The following is a 17,102-nucleotide window of genomic DNA, read 5'->3' as shown; positions in this document are numbered from 1 at the left end:
GCTCCCCCCCGGAGGGGGGGGGTGCAGAAACATCCCCCTCCCCCATTCTGTAGGTGGATTTCTGCCCCCAGCTCTCAGTGGGTCACGATGGAGTCTCAGCATTCTTTAAGGAGAGGGCTTCGACAATTTCAATGTACATTTTACGCGGTTTATTTAATTGACAAGATTTACCCAAGAACGTAATTTGACGTCGTGGCTGTTGTCAGGACGGCAGATGGCAACGCTGATGGTGCCTCAGCACTTCGCGTGCAGAAAGGAAGGGGTGCATCCGATAGCCTCTGATAGAGGTCCTCCCGGGAGGACAAGGGTGCCATGCGCTGTCCTCGAGCAGCGAAGTCACCAGACGCTACTAGACGCAGGCAACGTCATCAGAGTAGTGCCTCTGGAGCCAGCTCTGCCCTCCCAGAGCTCAGGTGTGACCTTGAAGGGAGGGGAGAAAGGCCAGCTCGGCCTCGGCTCTGGCGGATGACTTCCGGCTACCGCACCACCTCGTGCTGGACTCCGGGATTCTTTCAGAAGGAAACGCCTCTGCTCTCTTCCTCGTGGGGGCGGTTGACCACCTCGATCGGGCACGAGATGCCGCAGGTGTCACGGTGGGCCGCCGTGGTCCCCTCCTGTCGCCCTCACTTTCCCCTGGGTCACGGTGAGAGAATACGGTTCCCCAGGCCAACTCTGCATCGGGAGCGACCTTTTTGCCTCCATCTGCTCATCAGATAAGACCGGGCTGTTGCAATCATTGTTAAACCACCCAAAACAACATCCATGCATTTGGCTTTGAAATAAGCCGTCACTGCCACCAGGCTACTGCTGCTGCCGATTACGGCGGCAACTGCTTATTAAGATGGAAAAGCAGGCAGGGGAGATGCTATCAGGAAGCCAGCTGAGGGGACCAGCTGGCTGCCCAGCTCAGCCCTGGGCTGGGGGCTCAGAGAGACGGTGACACCGGGGGGCACGGCCTCGGCTGTCTGGGATCCAGCAGACGTGCTATGGGAGGCAGCGGCTTCCCCTGCTCCGGGCTGGACCACTCGCTGATGAAGTCCTGGGGAAGCAGAGGGGACGGCTGCCTGTGTGTGTGGGTCTGTGTCGGTGTGTGTGTATATGCATGCATGTGTACATGGGTGTGGCTGGAGGGGGCACGAGAAAAGCCCCCTCCTCAGAATAGAAGCCTCTCAGCCCTGGGTTTCCCTTTACCCCACCTTTCCTGCCGTCCTGGGCACCCTTTGATGGCCACAAAATGCCTTAGAAGGCGCAGAAGGCCCTGGAGCTGGGCGAGGAGCTAATCTGGGCACCGTTCACACGTTTGCTGGCGGAGCTGAAAGCCAGGATGGGCAGAGGCAGCTCCCGGCCTGGACGTGCGCAGGGAGAGGACGTGGCCGGATGGAGAGAGTGGGAGGCGGGGGCAGAGGCTGTGGCAGCAGCTAAGTGTGTGTGCAGCGTGGCGTCGCCCCAGGCGATGGGATTTCTGGGTTTGCGAAGTGAAAAAGCCGCAATCACTCTATGAAACAGTGCTTTTTTCATGAGGGGGGCTGGCCCCGCCAGGACATGGTCCCGAGCTCCTGGAGGGACCCCTCCCCGCAACGCACAGAGGAGTTTGGACAACCTGGGGGGCAGGCAGGGAGGGGCCCCGCTCACACCCTGGTTTGGCCCAGGGTCATTCGGGACACAGTCCGCCTCTCCCCACCCCGACCCCGAGGTGAGCAGGAACGAGGGCAGAACTGGCTCATCTCGTCTCTGAGCCGAGTGTAGGCAGCCCGTGGTTCTCGTGGTTCAGCGATGAGCTCCCGGGGCAGGTGCAATGCGCTCCTTCCAGAGGCCCCTGCTCTGGGCGCCCATTTCTTGGGCTCCTGGGCACGTCAGGCACCCGAGCATCTCCCATAAGGACCCAGCTGAACAAGTATCACCTACACACAGGAATGACGGGGCTCAATCATCGGCCAGTTGCTTTTTCTCTCACAGGTTACGACACTGGCCACACCGGGGTCATTCTACTCCCCCCCGCCCCAATCTCCCAGACACCCCCCCTCCCCAAGCTCCGCCCAGGAATGCACCACTTTCCTGAGCTTTCCAGGCTCACAGGCTGAGAAGCGCCCCTGATGCTGGTGGTGTTGGCATCTGTGGCTCCCCTCCCGTGAGACCATCGGCCCCTCCTGCCCTTCACCCCACCCCCCTGTGTGTTGGCCACCGCAGGGCATGAAGCTGAGGAGCCAGCCAGTCCTTGGGTGAGAACCGAGGAGGCTCCTGGGCACGCAAGCCTTTCTGTATCTCCATTTCTTCTTTTTTAGGGAATAAGCTTCAGCTTCAGTGACCTTCCCTGAATTCCAAAGGGCAGGTGCTGATGAGGGCAGGGAGGGGATGCAGAGAGCAGGGCGGGGCAGTCAGGGGAGAATAGCGCAGCCTCGGGGCCGTCCTGGTTCCTCCCCAAGGAACAGATAGCACGGTGCCTTTGAGCTTCTCTGAAGAACTAAAACCGCCAGCAAAGGGAAGACGACTAGATGGAGCGTCTTCATTCTGGGAAGAAGCAGGAGGCCAGGACCAGACCTGGGGCCACTAAACACCGGCTTTGAGGGACAATGCAAGCTGGCCTCCAGCCTGGTCCTTATCTGCAATGATATTCCGCTCCCCCAACTACAACGCCACCTCCTAACCTCTCCCAAGGCGGGCACAGTCTTTAAGGCATTGGCCTGCCCAGCCCCCTTTGCCTGGTAAAGCAATAAAGCTTTTTCTCCTTCACCCAAAACTGTGTTTCTATTCGGCACCAGTGGACAGAGGCTGAGTTCCGGCACCAGGAGGGCAGTCAGTCATGCCCGGCTCCACCCTGGCCACAGTGGGCGATATAAGAAAAATGATAGCGCCGTTTCTGTAGTGGAATTTATTTATTTACTTATTGTTCGTGCTTCTTTTTTTTTTTTTTTTTAAATTTTATGGATGCATTCATGGCATGTGGACGTTCCCAGGCCAGAGATGGAAGCAGCCACAGCTGTGACCTACGCTGCAGCTGCGGCAACGCTGGATCCTTTAACCTACTGCACCGGCCCGAGGAGCAGACCTGCACCTCCACAGTGACCTGAGCCGCTGCACTCGAGTTCTCAACCCACTGAGCCACAGTGGGAACTCTCGCAGAAAAAAATGTGTATCTTTGGAGACACAGGCTCAGGGAAGAGCAAGGATAATTACGGAACAGCACATTCAGAGAGTCCGGTCTGGACTGTCTGTGGGCAGTGCCAAGAAAAGCCTGTCCCTGGCTTGCTATCTACAGATATGCTTATTGAGAAAGCCAATTAGATCGCCCTCCCCTCCACCCACCTCTGTGGCCTTGAACTTGCTCTCAGCCCCTCCCTCCGTCCAGATTAATGCCACTTCCTCCCCCTCCCCCACCCATCCTCCCACCCTTCCCCCTCCTTCTCCTCCTTCCTCGGCCTCTGCACCCCCAGGGGCACACTTGGTACAGGGTGACAGCCTGAGAGGATGGCTTCTCCCTCCTCTACCTGGCTCGGGATTCTCAGAAATCATCACATCACCACTGGCCATGACTATTTCCTTGATTTGCTCTTGAGAGGCAAAGGAAGTACCCTTTTTACAAGGATGCATGTCCATTTGAAGGATGCTATTCAAAGGCAGTGAAGTAATTTCGTGTAGGAAAGAACATTTGTACTCGCTCCACGCACATATCACACCTCAGCCATTTGCAATGGGTTTCTCTGTCTCAGATTTTAACTACAGATTAAAAACACCAAGCGGCCACACAAAAAACCCAGCCCCTCAGGTTCTGCACCTCCCTCTTTGGGATCGTTTAGTTTGAATCTGCTACTGACACTCAAGGATTGGAGACACAGACGTTCCCCCCAGAGTGAACTCGGACCATGTGGAACCATAGCCAAGCGCCCTCCGCATGCGTGCCCACGGCTGAGCCTACCTGGGGGGCTCTCCAGAGGAACTTCATGCCAATAAAATGCATAATAGAGAGTACATAGTAAAGGGGAGTTCCTGTCGTGGCTCAGTGGTTAACGAATCCGACTAGGAACCATGAGGTTGCGGGTTCGATCCCTGGCCTTGCTCTGTGGGTTAAGGATCCGGCGTTGCCGTGAGCTGTGGTGTAGGTTGCAGATGCGGCTCGGATCCCGCGTTGCTGTGGCTCTGGCATAGGCTGGGATTCGACCCCTAGCCTGGGAACCTCCACACGCTGCGTGAGTGGCCCTAGAAATGGCAAAAAGACAAAAAAAAAATTAAAGAATACACAATGAAAACACTCTCACTGGAGGCTCACACATGTGGTATTGAAAGTCAGCAGTATCCAGGGTCATAGCTGAGCCACAAAGGATCATTTTCCCAGTGTTTACATCGCTGGCATCCTTTACAATCACAGGCACCCTCCCAGTTGGCATTAAACGTGCTCTGCTTCCCCACCACTGCCACGCCGGCCACACCCACTGCCCTGCCTCCTCCCTGACAGGCATCCCCGGGCACCCGGGTGACCACCGTGGCCCAGGACCCTGGCATCACATCCGATTTCATAGCTCAACATCGAGAACCTCCAGCTTGACAGCACCTGTGCCCACTGCACTGGCCCCCAGCCCCTGGCATCCAGCCTGTCTCTCTGGAGTCTGCTGTGTGCCAGGTTGGTTCTGCCCTTCACTTAAAGAGCTCTCTCCTCTCTGCCCTTCTCCTGACCCACAGCCTGCCCCGGCCAAAGGGACCATCTCCGTGTCCGGCCACAGTGGGGGCTGCTCTTGCTTTTTGCCAACAGAAGTAACAAGTGACCAGACAGCGCCTGTAAGTCCCTTCGTGAGACACACTATGGTTTCTCCTCACTTAGAGGACAGGTGACATAAATCCGCGTCTTTATTTCGGCTAGCTCATCAGCCCAGGAGACACCGCTGTAGACACAAAATAGATGCCCCTACGAATTTAACAACAAATATTTTGAGCTAGAGAATTTTGAAGAAAATAAGTGTTTGGGGAGTGTTTATAACCTTTTCATTTGATTTTGGCCTCTGGGGGGATCCAACGCCCCCCTTATGGTTCCTCAATGTCCTTCTTCCCAACAGGGACACAGTGGCGTTTACTTCCCAGCGCTTAATTAATATTCGCGAGGCACTTTGATATTCCGAGATGAAAGGAGATAGAGCAAGCCAAACAGCCGCCACCCTGCAAATCCACCATTCTAAATACCTCATTACAGCTATTGCTGTTGTTCAGAGAGATGACTGTTGCCCCGATAATAGTACCGGTCGGCAGAGGGGTGTTGCGGCATCTTTCCATTTGATCCTGGGACCTTCGACCCGGGGCTGTGGGGCGGGGCAGGGCAGCTCTCTTCCTCATTTCCCATCGCAGATCTGCCCAGAGGCTGCAGGGGCAGTGGGGGTGGGCACCTCCCTGGCATGCTGAGGGTCGGTAAGGTCTTCCAGAATGTTCCTTCGAAGGAGGACAGTTTACTCCCCCAGCTGGACATCTTCAGTGGTTCCCTCGTGTGTCCCTGAGAAGCCCAGCGTGGGCAGACCCTGCATGTGGAGCTGGGGTCAGCGAGGCTGGGTGGTCTCATCAGTTGGCTCCGGGACTCAGGCTGCTGCGCTTGTAAACGTGGGGTCACAACAGCCATGTTGCAGGGCGCTGTGGAATCTGCTATCTTCTTCTACCGGTCCTTTTTTTTTTTAAGGGCCGCACCCACGACGTATGGAGGCTCCCAGGTGAGGGGTTGCATCGGAGCTGTAGCTGCAGCCTACGCCAGAGCCACAGCCACATGGGATCCGAGCCACGTCTGCAGCCCACACCACAGCACACGGCAACGCCGGATCCTCAACCCACTGCACGAGGCCAGGGATCGAACCTGCGTCCTCGTGGTTCCTAGCCAGATTCGTTTCCGCTGCGTCACAACGAAAACTCTGAATCTGCTGTCTTAAGAGCAAATCACAGGCTTTATGATAATGTCACAGAAAGAGACACCTCGGGTACAGACGAGAACATGCTGATTGACTAATTAACGCAAACTCTGCAATCAGACGGCCTGAGCGCGACCCCTGGGTCGGTTGTCTTTGGATGAGCAGCAGTGGGAGAGCCCCTGGCCTGACTCTGGGCCTCAGTTTTGCTCTCTGGGATGATAACAGTACCTGCCTCATAAATGGAGTCAGTGTTACCTTTGCTAATTTCATGCCTGTTGTCCGCATCACATCGGGCTCAGTGTGAGGCCTGACACCCAGAAACTAGTCAACAAACAGTGCCTGTTATTAATCAAAGGTAAGTGTTTCAAATCCTTAACTTGGGCTGCTAGAATCCAGCCCAAAGAGCAGTCGATGAGGGTTAAGATGCCTGCATTCCTGCCTCCCACCCAGCTGAGCAGGTGGGCTTCCTGCGCTTTCAGTGGACAGCATCTCAGGGCTGTTACCCCCAAGCTCTGAAGGCTGTTGCCCCCAGGACCCACTTGCTCCTCGACGCTGCCTTGAAAACACGGCAGGATCCCAGCCTCGTCCCAGCCAGGGGCAGACACGCCGGCCGGGGCACCTGCTGGCGGCAGTGGCATCCCCCATCCTCAAGGACCTCCCCAGGTGGCTCCTCGCCCTCTGACCCCAGCTGTTCTGGCCCTGCCCCCAGCTTCCTGTAAACCCGCCCCCACCGCCCTGTGTCCCCTCCATCCCAAACTCCAGGACGCGGTGTCCTCCACGTGGGTGGGTCGCATCCCTCGCTCTGGGGCTGCTCCTTTCTCTTGCCCGGACTCACCAATCTGGGGGCGCTGCAGTTTGCGAGCCCTGACCTGAGGGTACTGGCCTTTGACACCTGTGCTCCTCAGGAGCCCTGCGGCTCAGGGCACAGAGCACCATCAACGCCGGCTGCACCCACCTGGGACAGACCCAGCCTCGTCCACCCGGAAACCTCCAGTTCCTCCTTCAAGACCCACAGAAAATGGCTTTTCTTTCTGGAACCTTCCCTAGCCCCTGCAGCTAGAAGGAAGTCACTGGTGTCTTCAAGCCTTTCTTACCCCTGCTTCCTGGAGCACTTGGGGCCTGGTCCTTGGTTACGTGCTGCCTGTGTCACCTGCAGGGTGGGAGCCTGTGCCCTCAGAGCTAGCGCAGTGTGACAGGGGGGCGGGGGTGGGGCAGGGGGAAGCTGGCTGGACAGCTGGCCGAGGGACGGTGAAGCAGGCGCCAGCAGTACCATCCAAAGACCAGACTCACCCAGGGACACCGGAGACTGTCCCAGCACCGTCCCCCTGCCACCCACCTCTAGGTCCAGTTTGGGCCTGGAGCAGGAGGGTGGCTGCTGGCTTGGCCATCACTCAGGAGCAGCGAGAGGAGGCATCAGCTCTCGGGCTTCCCGCCTGCCCTGTGGCACCGCATACCTGAAGGGTCGGATGGCTGACTAGGGGAGGAGGCGGCAAGGACGCATCTTGATTGGGAGGCCTGTCACCACCCCCCTGAACCCCTAATTCTTCACCACAGCCGTCGCCCTCCAGGAGAACGGTCACGTGCCTTTGGGCCCCTGGATCCCCACCCTCCCCCAGAGAGGGTGATGGAAGAAAGGCCAAGCGTGTGCTCCCAAAAGCCTAGCCCTGGGACCTGGGGCTGGAAGGAAGCCTGTCGGACACGGGCCCCACATCCTCATGTAGGGAAAGCGGCTGGGCCTCTGCCCAGGGTGGGTCCCCTGCTCCCACACCCCCCGATGCTCACTCAGGGTGGGGCAAACACACAGGCAACCACCACTGATGGGGAAGCTGTTTTTTTCAGCAGATTCTCAGCAACTCCCTTCTACAAGTAAAATTGGGGGTGGGCCTGCCGAACGGATTTATCCTTAATCAGTTTTTTTCATCCAGAAACAGTCTCATCTGTTGGCCACTGATGGCTCCCTGCTTATGGGCCAAGAGCAAGCAACTCTGTAGCCTTGTTAGAGCCCCAGACACTAGGCTGTGGGCTGGGGTGGCCCCAGGACGGTGACCCCCCCCGACCCAGGCTGCAGTCCCGACTCTCAGCTGAGGACACCAAGGGCCAGAGGCATGAAATGATGGCTTCCAGGTCCCACCGTGAGATTGGATTACAATTAGTGTTTCAACTCTGCCACCAGGCTCCGAAGGGCAGTGTCTACACTGCCAAGGGGGTTGGAGCTACCAGAACCAGACAGCGCCTTCTCGGCTCTGCTGACAGTTTTCTCCAAGGTTCCAGCCAACGTATAGACTCCCTTGAAGATCTTGCATTTGCTAGGCGAGTGAATGCCAACTTCCAATTTCCTATTTTACAGAAAGCACACATCTGAGAAGAAATATGCATTTCAGAGAGAAAGCTAAGTCAGGGCTTCTGAAAAATGTTTTGCTTAAAAGAGTAATTACACAGTTCTGGAGCCTTTGAACTTGTATGGGCCTTTCATCAGTTTATGTGCAATAATACAGGAGCTGCGGCGTGGCCTCTGGGTAGATATTATCACCTCCTTCCACAGCTGGGCAAGGGGACCCCATGAAGGGGAAGCACTTGGCAGATGTGGGGTGGGTGAGCGCAGGCGTCGAGACAGCACTCAGGATTGCCGGGGCTCTGCCAAGGGCTTGTTCTGCACATGGCAGCTCCCAAGCCATGTCCGCCTCTCCACCCTGGTCCCCAGACCTCTGCGGGGAAGGGGGCGTCTCGGCTCAGAGGAAGGATTTCGCGGTGACTCAGACTCAGGTCCAGTCCCACTTGGCCACCCCCCCAGCTGCGGCCTTTGACACGAGACCCACCTGGCTAAGCTGCCTTTCTCCATCTGTCAGACGGAGCCAAGAGTAACCGCTCGTGGGGAGGCTGGGGAACCACATGGAGTGACACGCCCGGGATGGTGTCTGCGCTTTGTGAGGATCGATGCTGAGGCGCGGGTGGTGCTTGGGAACCATCCCTGTCCCTCCCATCACCGTCACCACCGTCACCACCACCACCATCCCCTCTGTCAACACCACCACCTCTGTCACCACCACTGTCACCATCACCACCATCACCTCTGTCAACACTGTCACTTCCACCTTCACCGCTACCACCATCTCCACCACCATCACCACTGTCACCACCACCACCATTACCTCTGTCAACACTGTCACTTCCTTCACCACTACCACCATCTCCACCACCATCACCTCTGTCAACACCATCACTCCACCTTCACTGCCATCACCATCACCTCCATCACTCCACCTTCAATCCCACCTTCACCACCACCACCATCATTGCCACTGTCACCATCACCACCACCTCCACCACCATCCCCTCTGTCAACACCACCACCTCCACCACCACCACCATCACCACTGTCACTGTCACCTCCACCACCATCACCACCTCTGTCAATACCATCACCTCCACCACCACCACCTCCACCACCACCACCTCTGTCACCACCACCATCATTACCACCACCACCATCCCCTCTGTCAACACCATCACCTCCACCACCACTACCACCATTACCACTGTCACCACCACCTCCACCACCACCACCTCTGTCACCACCACCATCATCCTTACCACTACCACCATCACCACCACCGTCACCTCCACCACTATTACCTCTGTCAACACCATCACCTCCACCACCACCACCGCCACCTCTGTCAACACTGTCACTTCCACCTTCACCACCGTCACCACCACCATCAGCTCTGTCAACACCACCACCTTCACTACCACCACCACCATTACCACTGTCACCATCACCACCACCACCATCACCTCTGTCAACACCATCACTTCCACTTTCATCACTATCACCATCATCTCCATCACTCCACCTTCAATCCCACCTTCACCACCACCACCATCATTGCCACTGTCACCATCACCATCACCATCACCACCAGCATCACCCCCCACCCCCACCCCATCACCATCACCACTGTCACCATCACCACTGTCACCATCACCTCCACCACCACCACCTCTGTCACCACCACCACCCCCACCTTCACCCCCACCACCATCATCACCACTACCATCACCCCCCCCCCCACCAGCGCAGTAATCCCTCTCCTTCCTTCATCTTGGGAACCCGCCTCTTCTGCACCACACGGCAGGTCCCTACTTTGGAGCGTCTCTGAGTCTAGTACTAGCAATTCTGTCCTGTCTACATCCTGGGAGCACTGCCAGGGGAGGGGTAATAAGTGAGTGGATTCATTACCCCAAGACAAGGCACTAATGGAAAATACGCACCGCCTGTCCCTAAATCCGGCCTTTGAAATCCCAGAGGAGGCCTTCTAGTGACAATGAGGAGGAACGGGCTCCGCCGGATTTGGGGTCTCCGTGGCCTCAGGACACGTGATCGATAGGGCAACCCTGGGGGGACATGCCAGCGGTCACATCGGGACTCGGGGCTCAGCTGGCTCAGATACCAGAGAGCCAATGTTTTTTTAAAAAATGGACCGAAAAGGTGAGAAAGTCTAAATGACTTTGAACCTTGACCTTATTAGCACTATTTCTGGGTCTGACGTCACCTGAACGGGCCAGGTAGATGGTGGTGGTTTTACGGGCAGGCAGACACGGCTCCTGGAGAGAGAAATACTCGGCTGGAGGCGGTAGCTCTGCGCCTGTTTTCTGCCACTAACTCGTTTCCGTCTCAGCTTCAGTCGCAGCTATTTGAGGGTGGGTCCCTCCTCTGTGCCCCTCGCACGTGCTCTAAGTCCTGTGGTCCATGATAAGGAATCCAGACGGTTGTTGGTCTACACTGCCGCCAGGGAAACGCTGCCCCAGCGACCCCTGTTAGCTGTGCACTTCACTCTCATAAAACACTTCCTACGACGTGCCCAGAAAACCCCGTTCCTGACAGACTCCAGTTTCCTGTGGTAGAGGCACAGGTGTCTGATTTGGTGACAGCCAGTGGGGCGGGGGTCAATGAGGAGGGGGCAGCCTAGGCGCCCGTGACTGGCAGACCTAGCAGGACAAGGACACCCTGCTTGTTCCCTCCACGGCCACACCTGCCACAGGCTCAGGTTTCTGATTTCATTGAGGAGAGGCGGGTCCTTGGAGCCCCAGCCTAGCTGGGCCCTGAGGCTGTGACCGCCACCGGGAGAAGGACATGCAGCAGCTCAGGGATGGACAGAGCACCTGCCGGGACATCCTGCGGCACACAGCCTCTGATGTCTTCCACGCTGGCTCCCGGAGACGCTGCCCTGGGGGGCCTTACAGGCTGACCGTCTCCTGAGCCCCCAGGAGGAAGGGTGCACCCTGGGGACAGGAAGAGGCTTGGACACCAGGGGGGGCCGAGACCCAGCCTGGGGAATCCTTCTGATATTTCCACCGGGAGGTGGGGAGCAGGCTCCCCAGCCCACCTGTGTCCTCGTGGCCACACCTGCTGCTGGGGACACACAAACCCACACAGCCCTGTTCACACGTCTTATGCGATGAATACAGAACATTTCAGGGCTCGAGCTCAGCCAGCCTACATCACAACTCACCTCCCTCTTGCTGTGACCCAGACAGGTGGCTCCTTAACCTGGAGGAGCCCTGTTCCTTTCATCAGTGAAAGGGGAGGACCCTGGCATGTAACTCAATCACCGCGAGGACCAAATGACGCAGCACCTGAGCCCGGCAGGTACCTAGTAGGACCCCAGTACCAGGAGCCGTATTTGCGGTGATCAGTGAGTCTGGGTCAGCCTTTGCTGAACTGTGGCTCATACACAAGTCCCCACCTGGGAACAGGCTCCGGCTTCCAGACCATTTTCCTAAATTGTCATCATTCTCAAAGTGGAAAAGAGGTCTCTTAGGAATGTGCCTCTGCCCGCCCAGATCTCAGGACGCTCCCTCTTTGGGGAAACCCCTGTGCCACCTCTTGTTTTCCATCCTGGCACGACCACCTATAAACCACCCTGCGTCAGTACCTGCTCACTTACCTACGTGCCAGATGGAAGAGAAAGAGAAGAGGGGCTATCAACACAAGCCACACGTGGCAGGTGTACGTCCCAGTAGCCACGTTTTTAAAAGTAAAAAAAAAGGAAGAGGTGCAATTAATTTTAATACTACTTATGTTTAACTTCGCTGTCCCAAATACCCCATTTCAGCATAGAATCAACATGGACCAAATCCTCAAGGAAAGGCTTTGCATTCTTTTTCTTTTACTGAGTCTTTTTTTTTTTTTTTCGTCTTTTCGCCTTTTCTAGGGCCGCGCTCGTGCCATATGGAGGTTCCCAGGCTAGGGGTCGAATCGGAGCTGTAGCCGCCGGCCTACACCACAGTCACAGCAACGCGGGGATCCGAGCCTCGCCTGCAACCTACACCACAGCTCAGGGCAACGCCGGATCCTTAACCCACTGAGCAAGGCCAGGGATTGAACCCGCCACCTCATGGTTCCTCGTCGGATTCGTGAACCACTGCGCCACGACAGGAACTCCTACCGAGTCTTTTTTTTTAAAATATTTTTAAAATTAAAGTGTAGTGGATTTACAATGTTGTGCCAATTTCTGCTGCACAGCAAAGGGACCCAGTCGTGTGTATATATACACCCATTTCCCATATGATCTTCCATCATGGTCTATCCAGAGAGACGGGACGTAGTTCCCTGTGCCTCACCGCAGGACCTCTTTGCTTATCCGTTCTAAATTATTAAGTGTTCGAAGCTCCCTGAGTACGTCCACGTTCCGAGGGCCCAGAGGCCCCGAGAGGCTGGGAGTGGCAACTCTCGCCTGCAGAGTCCTCAGGCTGGCGGGACTGGACTCTCGTGACATCGTCTCATGTGATACGATCTGGAAGCATTTTCTAATGTGATGGATCCCTTATTACTCTGTTATCCACGTCCAGGCCACCTGGCAATCTGTCTTGCATGTGTACCCCGTCCGATGTCCTACGTGCTGGCACTGGTTTTTCAGGGATGCCGTTAGCTCCAGCAGCCGTCAAGTCTATGGTTTTCCTTGCCAGCCTGGGGGAGCCCTGCGTGGGGGTGCTGAGCTGCTCTGGAGGCTTCGTTCCCCAGCGGCCTGTCCCCTGCTCCCCGCAAGACATTCTGCAGCTCCTCCGATGCCAGGCTGCTTGAGCACAGACGGCACCGCGGGGAGCGTTCCCATGTCTCGAGACGCACCCTCCCCCCGGGGGGGGGGGACCTGCAGGACAGAGCAGGTGCCGCCACTTCAGGCGAGTGCACCACCTCTTAGGCATCAAAGATTCTGACTGTTCTACTTTGAGCCTTGGAATATTTTTACACAGTTTAAGAGGCAAAGCAGAGGCGCCTGTGAGTGGAACAGAAGCTCTCATGTTGCAGAAGAAGCTGCAAATTAACCTCAGTATGTTTCAGCCCCGTGTTAGTTTATTTTAAGTCTTAAAGACACAACAAACTGGATTTTCAAGTCTCCCGAGGGGATTTCAAAGGCACAAATCCTGAATTGCCCCACAGAGTAGATGTGTCTGCTTGATCTGCAAAGGGTTGGTTGTGAAGGCGTTAAAACACGTCTATAAACGAGTGTCCAAAAATAGCACCGCCCCAAGGAGGCCGTGGCTGTGAGGACACTGACCAGCCCCAGCCACAAAATGCTGTGGTGTGTCCCTGTTGATAAGGACACGTGCACCTCGGGCCATAAGCCCTGTCCACACGCTCCTGCAATGGCCACGAACGTCCTTTAGACTTAAGCGCTTTGATAATATTTTCTGAAATGCACAGATCCTTAAACGGCACCGGATATTGCTGTGTTTGATTGCTGTGTCTGAAGGCTTAAGGCATTTTATAATGAAAGCGGTATGATTTCAAAAATCCCCCAAATTATAAATAGAGCCTCCCGCCTCTGCTCGGCCTTAGAAGGTGAGAAAACCACGCAGCCCCCGTCAGGCTTGGCGGACGGCAGCTCGGGGTGGTGGGGGAGAAAGACAGCACTATTTTAAGAGGATGGGCCAGGAGGGATGGCGAGGGTGGCCCTGGAGGAGAGAAGCCCAGTGCCTGGAGGCCCAGCAACGTGGACGCAGGACAGCGGCTCCCCACCGCCCCAGGGCAGAGTGCCCTGTAGTCGCTGGCTCCCTGGGGGCAGGCTTGCCAGGCCACCGCCCATGACCCCTGACTCTCCAGGACGAGGTGTCTGGACCAGAGAGGGCGACGCCCCCTTGGTGCGTAAACTGACTCTGTTTATTTGTTCCGGAACCAGTTCATGGGGCAAAGGGATCGGGAGAGTTTCGAACCTGGGATGTGGGAGCATCTGACCTGCGCATGACGATGTTTCATTCCTGATGCTCCCGGGAAGGCTGGCCCAGGGGGAGCAACAGTGCTCGTGCCCCCCCCCCCACCCCGACCTCCCAGAGGAGCTATGAGGGGGAAGCCCCCCGCCACCTCTGTCCCAGGCTTCCAGCCACCAGCAAAGAGGGGTGGGCCGGGGCCCTGGATGGAGACCCTGGTTTGAAAGGAGTGGCCGCCTGGGGGTGAAGCAGAGGAAGTGTCCCTGGGTCCAGCCCGTTTTCCAGGAGAGGCTCTTGAGGAAGGCCCCCTGGGAGTGGCCACAGGTCAGGGGCCTGAGGGCAGGCAGAGCTGAATCGCAGTTGGGGTTACAAGCATTTGGCCCCCATGGACCAATAGGACATGCGCTCCAGCGAATCATTCATCAGTCGAAGCCTGGCAACCTGGAGGGCGGTGTCTGGCCTTATTCAAGGTCACAGGCAGAGGGGCCTCCCCGCAGGAGGCATCTCCCGGGCAAAAAGAGTGGATTTCTTCACCTGGCTGTTTTTGGGGATCACCGGCTCGGGAGAAATCCTGCACTGTCACGCTCAAGGCACCAGCCGGCGAAGGACAGACGTCAGTGTGCAGTTCAGCCCCGATGGGCAGCCTCTGCTCCGCTTCCAGGGCAGGGAGCTCCACACGGCGTTTCTGAAGCACGAGACAGCTGGTTTGCATGAGAGAAGGAAGCAGGGCCTTCAGGCCGGGGGCCTAGTGTGAACAAATTCCCCCTGAACAAACCTGAAGCCGGCATCAAACCTCAGACAGTCTAAGCAAGCCTCTGCGGTGAGCGCGGCTCCTGAGTCCAGGCATTGATTTGCCCCCAAGAAAACCTACGCTCCACGAGGCAGTGAGGGCCCGGGGCCTGGTGGCTGCAAGGCTCCGGGCTTAAGCTGGAGAGGGAGGTGGTGCGATGCGGGCCCGGCACCTGGGCAGCAGCAGCGAGCACACGGGGTAGGTCAGAGCAGGAACATGACGTCGGGCTTTGGGTGATGCGCCAGGCACCGTGGCTCTCCCCGACGGGCAGCGGGAGCTGCCGCAACCTGCAGACAGACCCGGGGTGTGGCCACACCGATGATGCTTCGGGAACATTGAGCAGACAGCCATCGAAAGGCCCAGCCAGAAGGTTTAACTCCCCGCCCTCTATTTCTCTCCCTGTTCATAGTGGTGGCTCGCCAGGTGGGTGGCGTCATTCTTGCCACCTGTTCAACCATCACTGGGCGAGCGCTGTGGAGGCACCAGATGGGTGTCCGAAGCTTCTTCAAGCTTTGTTCCTGGGGTCCGGTGGCCCTTCCACCTGAAACCCTCTGCCTTACCTCCTGGTAATCCAAATGCGGCCCAACTATTTGTCATTTTAGGGCCACACCCGCAGCACATGGAGGTTCCCAGGCTAGGGATCCAATCAGAGCTGTAGCCGCTGGCCTATGCCACAGCCACATGGGACCAGAGCCGCAGTTCACGGCAACGCCGGATCCTTAACCCACTGATCGAGGCCAGGGAATCGAACCCGCCTCCTCATGGACACTAGTTGGGTACTTAACCCACTGAGCGACGACGGGAACTCTTAAATACTGCCCATCTCTCTAGAGCAGCTAAGAGATCTCCACGAAGCCACTCCTGACACGTTGACACTCTGACCTTATTTGTCCCGACAGGTCCCAAGCAGGTCAACACATACGGGGCACAAAACGAACACACACAACACACACGCACAGCTGGGTGTCGTATTGAAGGGAACGCGTCAGAAGCAAACCTGAGCCCCTGGACCTCCCTGCTCATCCAAAGCCAGCGGGGGTTTGGGGACGGTGCCAGGAGGGGACAGGCCGGCCCAGGGAAAGGCCACATGCCAGGCTCGGCTGCCTCGTTGCTGACCGTGTGGTTGCCGATGCTAGAGCCACATCAAGGTGGAGAGACTTGGGGCAGAGAGGAGGCACTGCGACCCGGAGCCTCAAAGACCTGGCTGGAGAGAGGACCTGGGTGTGCAAAGGGGAGGGACATGCTCCACGCTCTTGCTGTGTCCACACTGGTGGTTTGGGGTCTTCACCGCAGAAAGGGCGGGCACCCAGAAAGCAGGATTCAGAACCGCTTATGGGCCCTCGGGGTGGCGGGGTCAGGCCAATGGGAGGCCAGCTGCTCGGCGAGGAGCTCTGGCCCCGGCGGCTGGCCTCAAAGCAAAAGGCGAGTGGGCCCGGAAGCCGGCTTGTGGACAGTGTCCCTCGTTGCCAGACAGACGGTGGAGTGTCTGCGGTGGCCGGCTGGCAGGCTGCAGGTGTGCTGTCCCCACCACAGTGAGAGGACACAGGGAGCGGGCAGGGGACAGGGAGGCACCCAGGCCCGGAGCCCAGGCCAGGGAGGTGGGCGTTGGTGGGCGGCACGCGCTTTGGGAGGTCCCCTCCCGGTCAAGTCGTTGGAGCTGGGGGACATTTGGACACTGACTGTGGCCCAAGCTGCAGAACATCCTGCAAAACGGAACTAGCAGGAGGGCTGACGTGACTTGAGAAGGGACACGGGAGAGAGGAACGCAGACAGATGCGACCTGTTGGTGTGACTCCGTCTGTTACAGCAAATCACGAGGATTCGTGGAAGTGGCTCTGCTGTCACGCTCCCTCCGTGAGGGTGAGCACAGCATCCGGAGGGGAGGCACAATCAGCGCCCCGTGGCGAGCAGCCCCTCCTCCCATGGGCAAGAGGACACTGCCTGATGGGCTGTTGTGGGCAGGGCAGTCCCAGCGCCGAGCCCTGCTTGGCTCTCCTTGACCACATGGATGATTCCATCCCATGCCTCTGAGGGTGCCACTTCAGGTCCATGGGGGAGGTCCTAGGATGGTGGGCACCAAAATGGATTTTCTTTATCATGTTTCAAGGGGAAAGAAAAGGGAATTGAAAGCCAGCTTGTGTCTGCCCTGCATCTTCTCTGTTCCCAGACACCTGGATCATCCATTTCCTGAAGGCTGATCCATGCCCTCACCCTGTGACCAGCTCCTC

This window comes from Phacochoerus africanus, chromosome 16 (genome assembly GCF_016906955.1).
Source record: "Phacochoerus africanus isolate WHEZ1 chromosome 16, ROS_Pafr_v1, whole genome shotgun sequence".
In the NCBI taxonomy this organism is placed as follows: domain Eukaryota; kingdom Metazoa; phylum Chordata; class Mammalia; order Artiodactyla; family Suidae; genus Phacochoerus; species Phacochoerus africanus.
This window is presented reverse-complemented; position numbering follows the sequence as displayed.